The following is a 20,273-nucleotide window of genomic DNA, read 5'->3' as shown; positions in this document are numbered from 1 at the left end:
ATCCTTGTCTACAGAGTGAGCTCCAAGCCAGCCAAGGCTACTATAGAGAGACCCTGAAATGATCGTGACCATCGCACGGCTTCAGAAGGACCACACCAGGTCAAATAATCCCACAGGAGGTTTACTGGGAGACAGAGGGGCAAGGTAGCAGTGGAAAGAGAATGGGGAAAAAGAGGGGGGGGAGGGGAGGGGAGGGGAGGGACCGGGAGGCCTTTCTTTTGATATATAGATGATGACGTAATCACACAGGTAAAGGTGGACGGTGATCCAAGTGGGTTCTGGAAATATGGTGGCTGTTGCCTTGGCAACAGGTGTGCAGGATCCACCTATATGATGTCATGGGTTTCAGAGGTCCTGATACCAACAGACCCTGTCTCAAAAACCAAAATTAATGAACAAATGAGGGCTGGGAAGATAGCTCAGTGGTCAAGCATTTGCTGTGCACATAGTAGGACCCAGCATCCACATTAAGCTAGGAGGGTGTAGGGGGCCCATCTGTGCTCATCATGTACCAGAGCCAGAGAACTGCTAATTCCTGGAGCAAGTAGCTAGCCAGAGTAGCCAAAAAGGCATAGAGACCTTGCCTCAAAATAAAAGGTAGAAAGCAATCAACGAAAGCACCTAACATCAACCTTGGGCCTCTCATGTACTCTCATGCACACATCCAGGCCATGTACAACACACACATATGCAGAAGAAAAAAAAATCAATGGCAGCTGTGGAATATCACCACACACTAGCTAGCTCCGTACCTAGGGGGATAAAGCAGGATCACTGCAAACTCAAAGCTAGCCTGGGCTACACAAGAGGTTTCAAAAAAACCTGACTGATATAGATGGATGGATAATAGATAGGCAGATAGGGACTGGAGAGATGGCTCAGCGGTTAAGAGCACTGACTGCTCTTCCAAAGGTCCTGAGTTCAAATCCCAGCAACCACATGGTGGCTCACAACCATCTATAACAAGTTCTGATTCCCTCCCTCTTCTGGAGTGTAGACAGCTACAGTGTACTTACATATAATAAATAAATAAATCTTTAAAAAAATAGATAGGCAGATAGATGCATACATACATACATACATACATACATACATACATACATGTAGAATTAAAGCTCAGAGTGACCACATCAATAGTGTAGAATTTAAACAATAAAAGTGCTGATGTGTGACAAGAGCAGAAGGCTTTCTGGGTCCTGCTTTCAGTAGAGTGTGCTGAGGGTGGACGGCTTCTGATACTTCTCTGACACGTGACTGCTCCATAGCTAAGCTCCTGGGGCTTGTTTTGTGAACTTCATCACCCTTTACAGTGTGTTCAGGTTTTACGAGGGGAACATTGGGGATATGCCTTTCCTGTTTTTATAAACCAAGGTGGGTCTCCAATTCCGGGTCATCTTCCCTCAAGAACTGAAATTACAGGCTTGTTTGTGTTAAACTCTGTTGTTTTCGTACTCTGAAGAATTCAGCAGGAAGAGCGTCGGGGAAGGATGCAGGGTGGAGACAGCAAACTGCTATCCAAGAGTGAGCAGGGTAGGACAGAGACGTGCCTGAGGGCAATGTCTTGTCGAAAAATGAGAGCTGTCACAATTAGCCACCACCTACTGCATCCTCACAGGGACTCTAGCCTGGTGTACCCAGACAAGCTAATTCGTTTCATGAGGAATCAATAATCTAAGTGGCCATTAAAGCTGTCTTGATTTTTTTAATGTTGGGAGTAAATTCAAATTGTAAAAACTACAGTGTAACTAGAATGCAGCGGCTGTGACATGTCCCCAGGCTGCCAATTTTCCCAATGAGAAATGCTCAACCTGCTAAACTAGCCCCACCAGAGGCTGAGCAAATGTGCTTCATTCGAGTCCTTCTTTCCTAAAACGTTATGTTTTGGAAAACTCCAGATACGCTGACATCATATTTATAATTATGAGCGTTTAATGAGAAAAGTAGCATCATTTGAGTAGGTAGTTGGGAAGGGCCTGACTTTCTGAAACAAGGCCAGGGATACTGTCACCTAACTGGAGTATAACAGATTTTTTTAGCTACAGGCAAAACACATTTTCTTTCCCAGGGCAGTTGAGTTAGAAGATTAGCCTCCCTTGCTTACTAAGAGAGGAAATACTTCTTCCTCTACTCAGGGCAGCTGTAACCAGTTCTCCCAGAGAAATCATTAAACCTGAAGGATCCTAGCACAGAGCCCAGAAGACGTGGCCGCCCTTCTTCCAGTCTCCCAGCTTCCCCGCTGATTCAGCGCAGGCACCTTTCGGGGGTAAGTGTTTGTTTGCTCGTTCCCCCCACCCCCACGCCAAAGCTTCACCCAATCCTCCCTACCACTCCCAGGCAAGTGAGTCAGACAGACCGTAGGTAAGAAAATCAATGTAAATCCTTTTATCTAGATCTCATTTGAATTGGCATTTGGCTTATTGTGAAGGCTTATTCAAATTAGAGAGAAAATAGAAGCTGCTCCCTACATTTCCGAAGGGAATCAGAGCCTGGTGTGTCTCGGAGAAAAAGATGGAGAGGTTGTCTTCTAGCCACCACCCTCCCCCCTACCCCCACCCCACCCCACCCCGCCATCCTCCAGGCTCGGTTCCTCTAGGGAATAATGAAAATTAAAAGCAAGAATTTAGACAAGGCTTTGTCCTAGGTGGCCTTTAAGAATTCTTGGTTTAACTGGAATAAAAATGACGCTATAAGGCAGGGCTGCATGGCTTCCCCACGCAAACCCCTAGGGCCACTAGATCTGTGTCTGTGACTCCATTTCCATCATGGGAAGATTTGCACGCTTCCAGCCTCACCGTGCAATCAAATAAAGACCCGAACCCTCATCCAGCCCTGTTTGCCACGAAGCAGTGGATCCATGAAAGGGTCCTTACATATGCGGTCGTTAGCACCCTGAATAACCGGAAAGAACGAAAAGGTGAGTCCCTTACTCACAATCAACTCCTTTGTGAGAAAATGCCCCTTAGACTGTTTTTCTTTTTTCTTTCAAACAACTACAGTATAGTTCGGTTTGATCACAAACAAAAATTAACATGACCGCCACTTATATTCTCCCAAACATCTATTTCTGAAGCTATCATCAGTACTTGGGAATTTAGAACAAGTAAGCTGCCATTTTAACATCAGGCAAGGAAAGGAAAGAGTCATGACATCCTTGATCATATAAAAAAGATGGAAACTAAGTTGCTAACCCCAATATTTTCCTAGTAGGACATGGGGTAGGAAGAAGAAAATGCCCACTTAAAATCACTGCATTCAATTACTACAAATGCACTTTTTAAAAAGATTTATTTATTTATTTTTATATATATGAGTGCTCTCTCTGCATGTACACCTGCATGCCAAAAGAGGGCATCAGATCACATTAAGGATGGTTGTGAGCCACTGTGTGGTTGCTGGGAACTGAACTCAGGACCTTAGGAAAAGCAACCAGTGAGCTGAGCCATCTCTCCAGCCCCCAAATACACATTTTAAAAAGTATAATATATTCTAATTATCTAAAAGTAAACTTTAAGCATCAATGGAAAAAAAGTTATGTTTATGGGGGGGTCCTCATACCCAAAATAAGAAGATAGGGGTGTTATAGTGTCCCTGAGCCCAGTTGTCCCTAAAGGAAGGTAAGCATACACATATTCCCATGAGACATTCCTTTAACTGCTCTAGCAGATCTTGAAAGTAGTGAAACTGCCCTGAAATCCTTCTGTCTGGTAGAAGCTATTGCTGCCCCTTCCTTCCTCCTACTCAATCAGTTTCATAAGCATCTTTCCAGCAAGGAGAGACACACCCTGACAGGTAAGTCGTTTAAAAGAATGATTCTAGAAATCAGGGTGTTTAGGAATAAACCCCAAAACCCTAGCACTATCAGTAGAAGCTCTCTCTCTCTTTATAAACATTTATCTATTTCTCTCTCTCTCTCTCTCTCTCTCTCTCTCTCTCTCTGTGTGTGTGTGTGTGTGTGTGTGTGTGTGTGGGTGTGTGTGTGACACTGTACACATAGATGGCAGAGGACAACTTCTCTCTCTCTCTCTCTCTCTCTCTCTCTCTATGTGTGTGTGTGTGTGTGTGTGTGTGACACTGTACACGTAGATGGCAGAGGACAACTCTGGATTCAGTTCTCTCCTTCCACCACCTCGGTTCAGAGAATAAAACTCAAATCATGAGCTTGGAGACAAATGCCCTTAACTACTTGCTAAGCCATCTCAACGGACCCAAAGAGGCTCTCCTAACAGATCTCCAGTACATAGACTTACCAATCTAAGCAGTGTCCCAGACAGCCTACAGCATGGCCACTGCAGGATTAATATTCAAGGGTGAAAGGTCTCTAGTACATTTAAACAAGTCAGAGGGGATATTCAAAGCAGGATACAGTGGCACATACCTACTCGAGAGGCCAAGACAAGACAATCATTTGAGGCCAGCCCAGGTAGTAGACTGAGAGAAAACATGAAAGGTGCTTTTCAAACATAACTAACTACAGAGCTTACTAAAGATAGATTTTGTTGTTGTTGTTGTTTTGCTTCATTTTGCTATTTACCATACCAATTTAATTCACTGTATCTTGGGCTAATTTAAAAGCTAAACTAGCATATCTCTACACTCCTGCTTTAGGTGGTAACTAGTATACATTCTGGGTTTCACTGTGTATTGTGTGTAAATTATGCTTGGCATATAGTATAATCCTTAATCCGTGTCTTTTCTCTTATTGCTTTCTCTAGTCTTTACTACTGACTGCTTCCTGTTCTGTCACAAAACAAAAACTGTGTTAAGCAACCGAAACTTCTTGAAATTCTCCTACAAAGCTCCTTTTATGGATAAAACTGAGCATCTGTGTGATGACAGAACACAGGTATTCCCAGGAAGCAACACTGAGTAGCCCACAGCACTAACAATTCCCCCCTACCGCCCTAGCAACCACATGAATCCATCAAATCAGAAGAAAAATATGCCAAGATCTCTGTGCATGCTTATCGCTGCAAAATCAGGAGACTCCCTGGGGCAAGCAGAGAGTGCACGTCCTTCTAGGCCCTAGAAGACTCTAGAATCTAGGACAAAGGGAAAGGGTCTGAAAAATGACTCTACCTTCCACCTAACTCCCATCATAAAAATGACATCTTGTGATTTTTCTAGGTTTGGTTCTAAACAACAAATACAAAGTCATAGGGTCTCGATATGTAGCCATGGCTGGCCAGAACTTGGTATGTCGAACAGGCTGGCCTTGAACTCATATATATCTACTCGTCTCTGCCTGACTCTCAGGTCCTGCTGTGACCATTTTTAAAGCTGACCTTTTTTTTTTTTTTTTTTTTTTTTAATTTTTATTCGCGGCAGGGTTTCTCTGTACGCAGCCCTGGATGTCCTGGAACTCACTCTATAGACCAGGCTGGCCTCGAACTCAGAAATCCGCCTGCCTCTGCCTCCCGAGTGCTGGGATTAAAGATGTGCCCTACCACTGGCCAGCAAAAGCTGACCTTTTAAAGGCCCAATGATGCCCAGTTTCAAATATCATGTGGTCAGGTTCGTGGAGCATATGAAACTCAAGGTCTGTCTTCAGCAGGAGGCCAACAGCGTCCAAGCTTGCTTATTGTCAAGTCTCCATACTACTTATTCTTAACCTTCTGTACTGAGGCCTGCCTCTAGCAAAAGTACATATGACCAGGGCCACAGACAGTGGGTGATAAGAGCTAAAAAAAAAAAAAAACAAACAAACAAAAAAAAAAAAAACTCAGTCTGGTGAGATAGTTTGGAGGGTAAGGGCACTTACCACCAAGCTTAATAACCTGAGTTCAATCCTGGAGTCCACAAGGTGGAAGAAGAGAACAGCCTCCTGCAACGTGTCCCCTGACCTCTATATATACCCCAGGTAAAATATCACTTTGAAAAATCTCTCCTAATCAACCCTATAGTTTCTGGTGCGTTCAACAACTCCCCTTTGACATCTTCTGGCTTCTATTCCATTGCTGCCACTATAATCTGACTTTTCATAAGCAAAAACCTCTCCAGACAAAAGAGAGGTAGCTTCCAGGCACTGTGTTTCCTGCCAGCAATAGGGCAGCAAGCCACAGTGATTCCCAACTAAACAACAGCAACACAGCAGGCAATGCTACAGATCGCTCTGGGAAGTAACCAAGCCACACCCTCCACTCACTGCTCACTCCCTTTCTGGGATACACAAGGATCTGTCTTGTAGAAAAGAAAAAAGAAAGAAAACAAAACCAAAAAAAAAAAAAAAAAAAAAAAAACCACACTTGGGGCTGGAATGACGGCTGGCAGTTAAGAGTACTGGATGTTCTTTCAGAGGACCAGAGTTTGATGCCCAGCATCCACGTGAGGGCTCACGACCATCTGTGACATGGTTCTGGGAGATCCAACCCCTTCTTCTAGCCTCCTTGGCACTGCGTGCATGCTCTGCAGAGATAGGCATGCAGACAAATGGCCATACACATCAAATAAAAAGTAGTAATTCTTAAAAAGAAAAGAAAAAAACTACACTCAAAGTCCATTTTTTTCCCTTTTTTTTTTTTTTAACACAGTGTCATTTCAAAAGTCAAAGAAAAGCTGTTTGAGGCTAGAAAGGGTGCGCAGCTTAAGTGACTGGAAAAGCCCTTCCATTTCAGTCTGGAGTTGGAAGTTATATTCAAACACCACGACAGCTTGGCTCCGCACAGAACATTAACAGGTAAGCACTTTGGGTGTTTGCTTCCCTCAACCTACAGAAGATTTATTTACAAGGCAGCTTTCAGACCAGCTGGCAAGTAAGAGAGACTCCTCAGACTTCATATCTCTGGTCTCGTTAAGTGTTTGGGGACAATTTTCTCAGCATCCATTTAGCTAGCAACTCAAATATGAATTTTTAAGTATTAGTAAACCCAGAACTCCATATACTGTTGTGAAAAGTTCACTGCAGAGAAAGTAGAAGTGGAACTCAGAACTGAAAACAATTTGTTGGTTTTGTGGTTTTGTTTTTGTTTTAAGATTAAAGGGCAGGAAATTTTTCCTTCATTAATTTGATTGTTTTCCCACACTCCTAATGCTCATCCATTCTGAAGACAGTGTAATTATTTAAAAAACAAACACTTTTAAATAAATAAAAACATCTCACACCAAATTTAGCTGGACTCAAAAAAGTCTCTATGATTCAGTGGAGTTCTATACAGTGAGAACAGGCACTCAGAACAGGTGCTGCAGCGCTTCACATGGAATTATTTTATTCCTTCTTTCCTCCCTTCCGTCCTTCCTTCCTTCCTTCCTTTATTGGTTTTTCAGGGTTTCTCCATGTAGCCTTGGCTGTCCTAGAACTCACTCCGTAGACCAGGCTGGCATCAACCTCAGAGATCTGCCTGCCTCTGCAACCCAGGTGCTGAGATTAAAGGTGTGTGCCACCATGGCCCAACTAAGGATTTTATACTTTTATTATCAAGTATATTTTATGTACACCAAATCAAAAAACTTCTACAACAGAGTCAGAACTGGAAATAAATTACCTTCACATCCTCTTCCATGAGACGGCCCATTACCGTTTAGCCCTTCCTCGTCCCCTAATGTTTACACTTCTTTGTTCTCTTTTCTGCATGTTATACATACGCATATATATATGCTTGTACATATATGTACTATTATACATTCTAAATCCAACCATTTTCGGCAACTTTTGTAATTTCATTTTTCTTTGGAGCTGAATAAGATTCTATTTTATATAAATACCAAATTGTCTATTCATTTGTTTATAGACAACCATGTTGCTTCCAATTCTTTGGTATAGTCAATAAAGCAGCAATAAACATGGGTATTCAAATATTTCTATGATAAAGTATAGAGTTCTCTGGGTCTGTGCCCAGGAGAAAACAGCAGGGTCATACAGTGGTTTTATCTATCTATCTATCTATCTATCTATCTATCTATCTATCTATCTAAGCAATCTCCAAACTGATTTCCATAATGTCTATATTAATTTACATCCCCACCAACAGTGAATAAGTAAGTTGTCCTTTCTCTCTACTTTATCTCCGACATTTGTTGTTAAATGGTTAATGATAGCTATTCTGACTGGAGTGAATGATATCTCAAAGTAATTTTTAACAGCTTCTGTTGATTTTACTAGCACATTTCTTTCTTTCTTTTGTTTTTAAAGATTTATTTATTTTATGTATATTTTATTTATTTATTTTACGAGTATGCTGTTGCTGTCTTCAGACACACCAGAAGAGGGTATTAGATTCCATTAGAGACGTTTGTGAGCCACCAGGTGGTTGCTGGGAATTGAACTCAGGTCCTCTGGAAGATCAGGCAGTGCTCTTAACTGCTGAGCCATCTCTCCAGCCCACACATTTCTTTCTTATCCCTGTGTCTCTGAAATTTCTTTATCAATTACAATTACCTCTTAAATCAATTGGTCCCTTGGTTCTCTAAGGACAAAGCTCAGAGGCTGGAGAATGGTATATCCCTGGCTGGTTCTGTTTGCCTGGGTCTTCTCTTGGAATAAGAAGGTGCCATGTACCTTATTATTTATGGGTTATGCTCTGCCACACCTTTTTCTTGGCACACAAGACCCATATATGGTCTTGTGTGCTGCATACCACGAGACACTCAGCAGTGTGTGCAAAGGCCATGCTCAGTGTCATTTGAAGGATGAGCAGTGGGAGGGCCCAGCTGACCCACCTCAGGCAATGCTAACTCCACAGCCCAGCCAGTATTAAACCTTGAAATGGTAGGTTAACACATCAGTTTGCTCCCAACCACCCTACTCCCTACGTTAAAATTCTTGTGCCCCCAGACTCATTTGAATTAGTACGGAAGGATTAAAAATAGATGTGGCTACCTGAAGAAGGCTCGTGGCGACTCAGTTTCCTGGAACCAGGAGGCTTTTCTCAAGGTGAAACAGGGAGTGATAGGGAAACCAGCACTGAATCTTCTCAGACCTAAAGGAACGAAACAAGGTAGAATCCAAGCATACCAAAATTAGGATTATCCTCCATATTTTTTTTTTGTCCCCACTCTTCTACAAAGACTTTTTTAAATTGTGGTTAAGACTACATTAAAGTCAATGAATATCAGGCAGGACCTGTATTTGATCCCTGAAACATAGTGGAAAGTTGTCTGACCACCACAAGAAGCATCATGGGGCACATCTCACAAACTCACAAACACACTTTCAATCCTCCTGTCCTTCATAAGGGTTGAGTCAGACTGTATCTGGCCTGCTGTGAGGGTTCTTCATTTAGACAGTCTTCTATACACAATTTCAAGATGGGTAATGGGTTACTTAGTGTGTCTGGGTCTAAACCTGAAGCCCTTGGTATCATGTGCTAGTTTTTTTTGTACCTGTTTTCTACTAAGATTTTACCAAATGTGATAAAAGCTATATACATACATTTCAATTTACACATAATTCTTTTTAAAAATTGATTATAATTATTTTATAATTATGACTACAGAAGTCAAAGAGTAGCTTTCAGAAGACTGCTCTCCAATCCCACAGGGTTTCAGGTTCTTCATTTAGACAGTCTTCTATACACAATTTCAAGATGGGTAATGGGTTACTTAGTGTGTCTGTGTCAGGGATCAAATTCAGGCCCTCAGGTTCCAGTGGCAAATACTTCCTTGACCACTCCATAATTCTTTTTGCTGTTGTTAATTTTTTTTTTGGAGAGAAGGTCTCCATATGTAGCCCAGGCTGTCCTGGAACTCCCTATGTTGACCAAGCTGGCCTCAAAGACCTTTCTCTGGGCCGGGCGTGGTGGCACACGCTTTTAATCCCAGCACTCAGGAGGCAGAGGCAGGCGAATTTCTGAGTTCGAGGCCAGCCTGGTCTACAGAGTGAGTTCTAGGACAGCAAGGGCTATACATAGAAACCCTGTCTCGAAAGAAAGAAAGGAAGGAAGGAAGGAAGGAAGGAAGGAAGGAAGGAAGGAAGGAAGGAAGGAAGGAAGGAAGGAAGGAAGGAAGAAAAAAGACCTTACTCTGCCTCCACAGAGTTGGGACTAAAGGTGTGTACCACCACACCTGGCCAAACTCCACAATTCTTTGTTTCTAGATTTTTGAGACAAGAGATTCTCTGTGTAGTGATGGCTGTCCTGGAACTTGCTCTGTGGACCAGACTGGCCTCAAATTCAGAGATCTACCTGTTACCGTGACCCAAATTCTTAATATACTGCATAGTTAAATTTTATTTATTTAATTACTTTTTAAAAATTAATTTATTAGTTTATTTTGAGGCAGGATCTCACTGTGTAGCCCTGGCAGGCCTGGAACTCACAGAGATCCACCTGCCTCTACCTCCTGTGAGCCATTCAGTTTATGCACTAAAAAATGTAAACCAAGTAGCTGTGGTTCTTTTTAAAATCACAGTAACTTTCCAATGTAAAAGTTGAAGGTTTTTTTTTTTAAGAAGATATCAAGTATTAGTGCCTTCAAATGTCAGTAAGCTGTTAATTTACAATTTAATGCCATCTTCACGACATGGTAGATTTTCGTTTGTTCACAGTACATTACCATAAGCCTATTAGGAAAATTGGACGCCCACAATCCAAGATGTGACAGAGCACAGGGAATTGTGACAGCAGGATCCAAGAGCAAGAAAACAATTCTCAAGGAAAAAAAAAAAAAAAACCAGTATGGAAGTACAATTTAAAATGTTCAAAACATTTTAATTACAGGGCTGTGATTCCAAAGTGCCATTTAAGAGTGCCATTCTTTTGTAAATACAAATTCTTTCCAATTTGATTTTGAAGTCATCTGACCTCCACTCCCACCCTCTCCCCATCCCACACACACTTTAATAAGCTTTGTTTTGATTTAAACTTTTTAATCCACCTGAAGCCACAGTTCTTGAATTTGGTCTCTAGCCTGTAGCAGGAAATGGGGCCACAGAGCTAATACCCAAAGCCCACAGCTCCAACACACACACACACACACACACACACACACACACACACACCACCTTGTTTTGGTCTGTTGGGGGTCAAACCCAGAACTGTGTGCATACAAGGAACTAAAAAGAACTGTGTCTTTTGTTGTGAGCAAAATCCTTAGAATGACTTGTCTTTCTAAATGGTTAAAGTTTCTTGCCCTTGCTTTGATTGGTTGCCTCCTATACTTAAGGTGATATATATATATATATATATTCCTGTTGTCAACCGCAGCGTCCATTTTGAGCTCCTATTGTCCCTGCTCTCAGCCAGATGCCTCCCTCTGTAAGGTGCCTTTATTGGCATAAGGGATGCAAAGAGCTACAGAAGCTAAGGAAAGCTGCCTCAGCTGCGTTGCTTCTGTGGTGAATGCTTGCTTTCCTGTTGCAAGGTTCTTCTCATGCTGGTTAAGGGATAGTCCTAGGCTCAGTGGCAGGTAGGAGGACTCGTGTGTGTGTGTGTGTGTGTGTGTGTGTGTGTGTGTGTGTGTGTGTGTATGAAGCCCTGGTTCAATCCCCACTACTGAAAAGGTTGGGGAAATAACTATTCATTAGATAAGCATAGACGTTCAAACCTGTACACCAGACACCCAGGAGGCAGAGGAAAGGGGCACAGCCAGGATCTGAGACTAACCTGGGCTACATAGCAAGATCCCGTCTAGTCCCAATATGCCTCCCTGCTCAGTGGTCACAAAGGACAAAGTCACCCTGTGTCCTTGCTATGAGAATCATTTTCTGCATATCCTTAACCCTTAGCTTCACTGTGAGTGGGATTAAAACCTAGAAACCTAATGTAGTTCACTGGCTTTCCCCGAATAAGCTGTAAGGCTGGTCTTTCTTTCCTTTGTAAGTCTAGGGCCTCTTTGAGGTCCAGTGGAGGGGGTTGCCTAGCTTCCTTTAGGAGGATTTACTTTGATAATGGCAACAGCGACACTTGGGGGTGGACAGGGCGGGCAACAAGCAGCTGAGGCTCTGGGTAGCCTCTAAAGGCAGAGACAGAATCTCAGCCGAAGAGCCACCTCCCCCATTGTGGGGCACAGAGGAGGTCAAGGGTGGGGGAGGGTGAGCACTCATGGTCACATCCTGCCTGCTGTGTATCTTCCTCTGATTTGGTTGTTTCAGGGAGAGAGGCCCCAGCTCTGCTCTGGTAGGCCTCCTAGGGAAGTGGTCTTGGGTGTTTCAGTGAGCCTTTCTCTGGACCTTGCTGTAGCTTGGCCTGATGATAAAATGTCCAACCTGTGACTGTGTGTCCTTCACAGGAGGAACTTGTTTATGCAGATAATCCTTGATTTATGATGGGATTACACCTCAATAAACACATTGTAAACTGAAAATATCTTAATTGAAAACAAATTGAATACACCTCACTTACTGAACACGGTTGCTTAGCAACACTGTGTGCGCAGAGTACCGCTTTTTTTTTCCCTCATGATTGCATGGCTGACTAAGAGCTGCGGCTTGTGCTGCCCAGGATCTGAAGTGTTTGTGTCATATTGCTAGCTTAGAAAAAGACCAGAATTTAAAATATGAGGTATAGTTTCTACCAAATGCATATGGCTTCCTCCCCTAACCCCCCAAACTAAAGCCAAAATTTTAAAGCTGATCACCTGCATCTGGTTATATTTGTCTTTTGTCCAGTTTATTTCCAGAGAGAGTGAGGTCTAAGTGTGCAGGTCAGGTGAGAAGGGAGGAGGCAGGAGAACAAAGCACAGGGGCCAACAGATCACTGGGATAATTACAAATCCCAGAGAAGATGGGGTCTCCAAAGCCAGTGGGAAGGGGAAAATGCCCAGACCAGAGGCACACACAATGGGAGGGGACTGGGAGGAAGGGCAGGGTAGAGGTTGGTAGGGGACCTACAGGCACAGGGTGTTAGCCCAGCAGGGTTTCAGGGGGAGACCTACTTAGGGGCTTAGGGTAGGCAACACCAGTTCCATTGAGGTTCTGTGACAGAGGTGGCCAGAATGATTTAGTGGCCTGAACTCTCTATAAGGGACCTGGGGGTCAGTTGGTAAGTCAGGTAGGTTTTACCCAGCTGTCTCCTAGGGAGGCGGCACCTCAGCATCCACTTTCAGTCTCAGCTGAGCCTTTTGTGCAGTTGTCGGATGTCCCAGCCTCTCAAGGTGACAGATATGCAGCCTCATCCTGGTGCCCATGCTGTAAATGCCTTTTCTCAAACCCCAGCCAACAATCTTTTGATGGTTCAGGAGGACTTGAGGAGCTTTCCCAGGTTAGGCACTGTGCTAGGCTCAGGGTGTATTAAGGGAAGCATAAATATAATCATGATGGGGTTGGGGGGGGGGAATTCATCAAACAGGCATTCAAGGTGTGAGCACCAATCTCCCAGTGGAGAGTACAAAGCAGAGACTCTGGTGTAGCCTGAGACCTGGGAGGTCAGGAAGGGTTTCTGTAGAAGGATCACGCAAAGACATCACTTTAGAAGAGTTAGTGGTTTTCTCCTCAATTTCAGCACCACCAGAAGGTTACAGAAAGAAAAGCTTAGGGAAGCAGATTGTGTCACTAACTTATGGATGACACTCTGTTTATAGAAATTATTTATTCTTTTACCCAACTGTATTTCAGTATTTCTGTTTGCTTGTCAGTGTACCCCATAAGAATATAACGAATGTATTTCAAACCTTCATTATGCCTGTTTCCAGGTCTGGGGATTAAATTTGTGAGAATTAGGGAATTTCACTTGTGAAATGAATTTGCTGCCTCTATGATATAATACAACCTTTTTATTGTTTATTTTGTCTAAACTAGCCGTGAACTCAGATTGAAGCCCAGGCTGGCTTTGAATTTGTGATCCTTCTGACTCAGCCAACAAGAAACTATAGTTACAGGCCCTCTTAACCAGTCTGGCTCCATAATGGCTTTCTTTATTTTTTTTTAAAGTATTTTTTTTAAGATTTATTTATATGAGTATACTACAGCTGTCAGACACACCAGAAGAAGACCTCAGATCCCATTACAGATGGTTGTGAGCCTCCGTGTGGTTGCTGGGATTTGAACTCAGGACCTTCAGAAGAGCAGTCAGTGCTCTTAACCACTGAGCCATCTCCCTGGCCTGGCTTTCATTTTATTAGCTGAAAAGAAACAGAATTCCTCCCTGATATAGTTCCTTATTGCCACCACTCAAGCACATACAAATGCCATACATACAGTTCTTTATAGTCACTAACCAAGAATTTGAGGCAATTTTAGATCATGAAAAGACCTTCTATAGATTTTGGGACTAGTGAAATGGCACTTCCCATGCAGGCCTGGCAACTTGAGTGTGATCCCTGCAACCTGTCCTAAGTTGCCCAGTTGTCTTATCACTTCTATACTTGTTCAGAGGCACACATGCACACACACACACTTTAAATGTTTAAAAGAGGAATTTAAGACCATAGATCTAAGCTCTTTGTTCTTTGATGGGAAGGACACCATGCCCTGGCCCAGTGGTTTTCATCCTGTGAGTCATGACCAACTTAGCCATCAGAAAACACATATTTTCCATGGTCTTAAGAACTGAGACCAGCTCCTCTATCCATCTCCATGGTTAGGGGTCACTGTGTTAAAGGGTCACAGCACTAGGAAGGATGAGAGCCACAACCCTAGCAGTATCTTTCATTTACAAATATGCCTTTCTTCCTCCTCTGCCTTTGTTTTGCAGAGCTAATGACGCAAGAGTGAGTTTCAAGAAACATTTTCAATTGCTTGGCTTTTGCTACATAAAGGTGGTGTTCAGCCAAGAAAGGAAGTGCAGAGCTATAAAACTAGTACCTGGGAGGTGGAGACTAGACAATCAGGGCCAGCTTTACTTAAAGAATGGGTTCCAGCCCTGTCTGGACAACAAAACAAAACATAACAAAAATAGCATTTTTAAAATTTTTTCTCATAAACTAATACATCCCAAAACAGGGAGGAAGAAAATAGCCATGTAGGTAGGATGTTCTTTTGTTAGAATATATACAAGAATATTCATTTGCTTCATACTTTGATAGAAGCTTGCAATTTAAAAAAAAGTGTTTTCTAACTATTATCAGTAAAATTTGCTCAAATGGATAGTAATTTCCTACAGAATGGCCAGTTTTTTTTCCCCATCACATTTTTTTCTCATACAATCAGTATATAATATATTCACCAAATTTAAGAGAGTTCCTGGACAGCATTTCTTTCTCTGAGACAGATAATTCTTTAGTTCCCAAGCCAGGTGGTTTATAGCTCATCAGCAGGATATACAAAGAAACTCAGGTCTGCTGTACTGATATTCATCACAAGAAATGAACACATCTATTGAATGGTCCGACACAAAATAAACACAGAACATTATCTATCAGAATGTCCTAGTTTTATAAAAAAAAAATAAAGAGCGGGCACGATGGAAGTCTGCTGAAATAGCAGGGACGCCATTATCTTGCTCCTTACAATGGTTTCTTTCAGCAGATATTCTCTTTTAGGAGAAACCCAAAGCCAAAATAATATCCTCAAATAAGCTCTCTGATCTAAGCCCTTGATCATTAAATTAGCTACAAATTAAAAAATTTGCTCCCCTTCTGTGGTCATATCTAAGTTGTAGGAATTATTATAAGCCCTAATAAATAGATTAATTAGTAGGGTCGTTTATCCCACGAAATTTTTTAGTAAATTAGACGAGAGTAAAATACAAAACTATCGTAATTAATTACTTTGTGGCACCAGGCCTAATAGTCATATATATTCTGACTTTGCGTACCTGGCTCAGTTCTGGTAAAATGGCCGTAAGCGAATGGTTACCTTGTGTGCCTCCAGGTTACTGGGCAGAAATAACCAGTGTTTCCAATAAGTCCCGTGGTTAGACAGTGATCAGAAAAGGTTTACTTACAGGTTTATCGTGAAGGCCGAAAGCAATGCACACACTGGTAAGCCAAGTTCAAAGATGACGCCACAACTTGACTGTGGCCTTTGTCTGTGACCCGGAAGTACTAAATTTTTCCTGACCGGATGGACGACTGAAGCACTAGTCACCAAGTAGTTCGGTCCTTAGGTTCAGCGCTCTGCATGCTGTGCAAGGCATGGGATGTTCACCGTAGCATGAGCCGCACTGCGCACGCGGAATACCGGGGATTCCAGGCTGGCCTGGTCTAGTCGTCTCCTTTCTCAAAACGAGACTGGCTTGAAAAGATGCGATGAAGAGGAGATGGGTTTGGATGTTGGGTTAGACCCTGGATTCCATTTCTCGCATTGAAAATAGAAGTTTGTATTGAGTTTGAAGGGCTTGGGGACAGAGACGTGCCGATCGATGCCGCGGTGGGGTGGGGCATCTGTGAAGGCGGCAAAGCCGCAAAGCGGCGGCAATGGATGCGCTTAAGCATCAGTGGTTTGGGTTTGGTTTGGTCTTCCGACACAGTGTTTCTCTCAGTGTAGCCCTGGATTTCCTGGAACTCGCTCTGTAGACAAGGCTGTCCTAGAACTCAGAGATCTGCCTGCCTCTGCCTCCTGAATGCTGGGATTAAAGGAGTACACAGAAACAGCACAGACTCAATAAATTTATGACTGTGGGAGGCGCGGGATGTTCACCATAGCATGAGCCACAATGTACTCAGAATTCGGGGAATTCTAGGCTAGCCTGGTCTAGCCCGCTCCATTTCAAACCAAGACTGGCTTTAAAACAGGGGATGAAGTGAAGCGCTGAAACTAAGGTCCGATGCTAAAAAAAAACCACAACCTACTGAGATATATCACCGATGGGGCTGGGGGTGGGTGAAACAGGAGGGAGTGAGGGAGAGAAGGAGGGGGGAGGGAGGAAGGGGGACAGAGAAGGGAGGGAGAGGAGAGGTGTGTGTGTGTGGGGGGGGGGGAGATACGTGAATTACATTCGCAAGTGTGTGTTCCAAACCAAACTGTGGAGAACTAGCTCTAAGTGGGGATCCGCAGCTGTTTTGGGCACTGTCATGTTTATAACACATTCTCACAGATGTTACATTTTATGAAACGTGACTCATTCGGGTGGTACTGCATATCTTCAACTGGGAAGAAATCCCAGAGGATGAAATGGTTACATAAGTCAGCTTCGCTCACAACCTGAACTATTTGGACAAAATATTCTTGGAGGCAAAAGAAAAAAAAAAAGGCAACCTGGTAGTTCTATGCTTAAACAAAGCAGAAAGACCCACGGTTTCATATTCTTTTTTTAAAAAACGTAGTGCTTTTTTATGTATACAGCCCTGTGATTGGGTGCCGTGATGTCTCTGTGGAGCTCACTTCTCTGCTTCCACCATTGTAGTTCTAGCAATCAAACGCAAGTTATGGGGCTTCTTGGTATCATCCTTTTACCCTCTGGACCATCTTGCTGCCCCGATTTTAGATTTTTTTTCCCCTAAGGTTGAGATAAGGGTATGGGGGTATTTTTATTTGGCCAGATCTTGTTTGGCTTGCAAATGTTTCCATGAATCTTTTCTTTAGTGTCTTGATCCTACTCATTGTTGTACTTGTTTAATTTAAAAAAAAAAATCGTTAGAGACTTTTTTTTTCAGTTTATTTTTTCATGTTTACTCTCAGTGCTTCAAGATGGAAGCTAAATATATAAATAATAGCGCAAAACAAAAAAGCAATTACCAATGGTTTTTAGTAAATAAGAATTTATTCCTCCCCGCCCCCCTACAAGATGACCAAGTAGAATACAATTTTAGGAGACAATGGCACCATCAGCATAGTTCACTAAAATGAAAAACCGAATACCAGTTGGGCACACTTGAAATTATACAGAGTATTTTACCATTATTGGGTAAAACTTTTCAGCTTCCAGAAACTTCCTCTCTTTAAAAAGGCAGATCCAAAGCTGCATAATAACATTAAACTACAAAATTCAGTTCAGAAAAATAGGGAATTGTTATTCAAATTTTGGCATTAAGAGTGTTTTAATCTGTTAAAAAAATGCAATGAGTGTGTTAAGACGGGGGGGGGGGGGGACTGACAACTGACGGGTTCAACGTGTTGAAAATACTCAAGTTATGCAAAGGCAAAAAAAAAAAAAAAGGCAAGAGAAAGAATGTATTGTAAATCACACCGTTCCTGGGTCTGTATATGGCATTCACGCCTATAATTGCAGTGCTAGGGAGACTACGCTGGAAAAAGTTTGAGCTCTACAGAGAGGTTCTATCTACAAACAAACATACAGGACTCTTTCAGCGAGATAGACAGATGTGCAGTCCTTACATCATTTATAACATGAAGGAGGTCTTTTTGAAGATGGCTTGTTTATGGAAACATTTCCAAAACAGAATTGTTGACTCCTTGCGATTCATCTTGTACTAAAGCAATATCCTGAGAACCCAATGTACTGTTCTCAGAGCTCATCCATCCATCACTGTGCTTCTCAGCTCGCTGGGAAAGAAAGCCGACGGGCAGTGGTGGCGCATGCCTTTAATCCCAGCACTCGGGAGGCAGAGGCAGGTGGATTTCTGAGTTCAAGGCCAGCCTGGTCTACAAAGTGAGTTCCAGGACAGCCAGAGCTACACAGAGAAACCCTGTCTCGAAAAACAAAAACAAACAAACAAAAAAGTTCTGAGGTGCAGAGCTAGAGAAACAGTGCAGTAGAGTGCTTGCCCAATATGGGCGAACCCCTGGGTTGGAGCCTCAGCTATGAAGAAACTGGGTGCGTGGAGAAGCCTTGGGAGCCCAGATGCCTAGGGATTATGGCAAAGGCTGTTTTCAACACGCAGGACAGTTTTATCTACGTCAGCTAGCTTACCGGTTCTGTGTTTCTTGCAAATTCTTCCTTCCTTCCTTTCTTTCTTTCTTTCTTTCTTTCTTTCTTTCTTTCTTTCTTTCTTTCTTTCTTTCTTTCTTTCTCTCTCTCTCTCTCTCTCTCTCTCTCTCTCTCTCTCTTTTTCTTTCTTTCTTTCTTGTTTGTTTTTTGTTTTTTCGAGACAGGGTTTCTCTGTATAGCCCTGGCTGTCCTGGAACTCACTTTGTAGACCAGGCTGGCCTCGAACTCAGAAATCCACCTGCCTCTGCCCCCCCCCCCCCCCCCATTGCTGGGATTAAAGGCGTGCCCCACCACCTCCTCCTGGCTCTTTCATTTTTCTAGTTTTCACTTTTCCTACTATGAATATAGAGAAAAAAAAGTTCACAATTGATGTTTCTCATCACAGATCCTTGCCTTGAGGAAAGAGGTAGTGAGAGCCCCTTTAGTGTATGTCTTAGCGCCTTCTAGAATGTCCAGTTTAGTAGCACTGAGCTGTCTGAACTTTTGGAGACCTTGGTCAGCACAGTGCTATTTGGTTTGTTGCTTGGTAGGCTCTTAACTGTTTCAGTTTTGAGCAGACTTTTTGTCCTGAAAACCCAAATTATCCTAGTTTTCTGATTTAAATAAATATTTTGTTGCTTATTGATTCATGTAGATAGATGTGTGTGTGTGTGTGTGTGTGTGTGTGTGTGTGTGTGCCTCTGTGTGTATATGTCTGTGTGTATGTGTGTGTGTGTGTGTGTCCCCTCATGCTACAGCTTACTTATGTAGGACAAAGGGCAACTTTTAGATGTTAGTTCTCTCACCATGTGGATCCTGGAATTGAACACAGGGTGTCAGATGAGATGTGCTGACAAGTGCCTTAACTTATTGGGCCATCTCACAAACTCAGACAGATCCACCTGCCTCTGCCTCCTGCTTGCTGGGATTAAAGCACATCTCCACCACCTGGTCCAAGACCTGTTTTCAAAAAAGGAATCTCAGTGGCTACCTTTCTTTTCATTAGCATGGACTATTAATAGCGCTATTTTATTTATTTATTTATTTATTTATTTATTTATTTATTTATTATAAGTATACTGTAGTTGTCTTCAGATACTCCAGAAGAGGGAGTCAGATCTCATTATGGGTGGTTGTGAGCTACCATGTGGTTGCTGGGATTTGAACTCAGGGCCTTCAAAAGAGGAGTCAGTGCTCTTAACTTCTGAGCCATCTCTCCAGCCCAATAGTGATATTTATTAAAGGTGTTTAATGATGGTGTGTCTCTACACTACCGCAGGATGGTTGTGAACAATGAACAGGTTTCTTCAGCTTGTGTTTTATCTTATATGCTACTGTTTAGTAGGAGAAAAAAAAAAAAAGCAAAAATATGTCCGGATATAATCTTATATGAATGGGAGAAACAGTCCAGATTGCCATTGTCAGCTCTCCTCTGTGCTGCTGACTGCTGGGTGGGAGGGACAGCACTGCTATTGCTCCCAACATGTGCTTCCCTTCCACGGACCTGTCAAGCTCACTTCTTACCACCCTGCAGGATGAATGGCCCTGTTCCATTAAGTGACTTCTGTCTCAGTCTATCCTGCACATTCCCTCGTTATTGTTTCTCTTCCTTTAAGAGAACAGCCTTGTCTTGCTTTAACACAGGAAGTGTCTTGA

The 20,273-nt window shown here is 42.6% G+C and overlaps 2 protein-coding genes across 7 annotated transcripts in view; one reads left to right on the top strand and one right to left on the bottom strand.

The window, feature by feature from the left end:
• Zdbf2 (zinc finger, DBF-type containing 2) overlaps window positions 1–16,069 on the bottom strand; it is a 114,219-nt gene extending 98,150 nt beyond the window's left edge. For both annotated transcript variants that reach the window (NM_001285936.1, NM_001285937.1), the window contains exons 1-2: window positions 15,753–16,069; window positions 8,813–8,912 (exon numbers count right to left, since the gene is read on the bottom strand). The gene's annotated coding sequence lies outside the window, so the exon portion shown is untranslated. The remainder of the gene's footprint in view (window positions 1–8,812; window positions 8,913–15,752) is intronic.
• Gpr1 (G protein-coupled receptor 1) overlaps window positions 1–20,273 on the top strand; it is a 40,708-nt gene that overhangs the window by 6,852 nt on the left and 13,583 nt on the right. The window contains exons 2-3 of one of the 5 annotated variants that reach the window (XM_011238518.3): window positions 2,133–2,263; window positions 6,528–6,673. The gene's annotated coding sequence lies outside the window, so the exon portion shown is untranslated. Of the gene's footprint in view, window positions 1–1,872; window positions 2,264–2,658; window positions 2,915–5,710; window positions 5,858–6,527; window positions 6,674–20,273 lie in introns of those variants that run through there. The other 4 variants (NM_146250.2, XM_006495980.3, NM_001357045.1 and 1 more) reach the window with 4 other exon arrangements.

Source organism: Mus musculus, chromosome 1, assembly GCF_000001635.26.
Source record: "Mus musculus strain C57BL/6J chromosome 1, GRCm38.p6 C57BL/6J".
NCBI classification, from domain to species: domain Eukaryota; kingdom Metazoa; phylum Chordata; class Mammalia; order Rodentia; family Muridae; genus Mus; species Mus musculus.
This window is presented reverse-complemented; position numbering and strand designations above follow the sequence as displayed.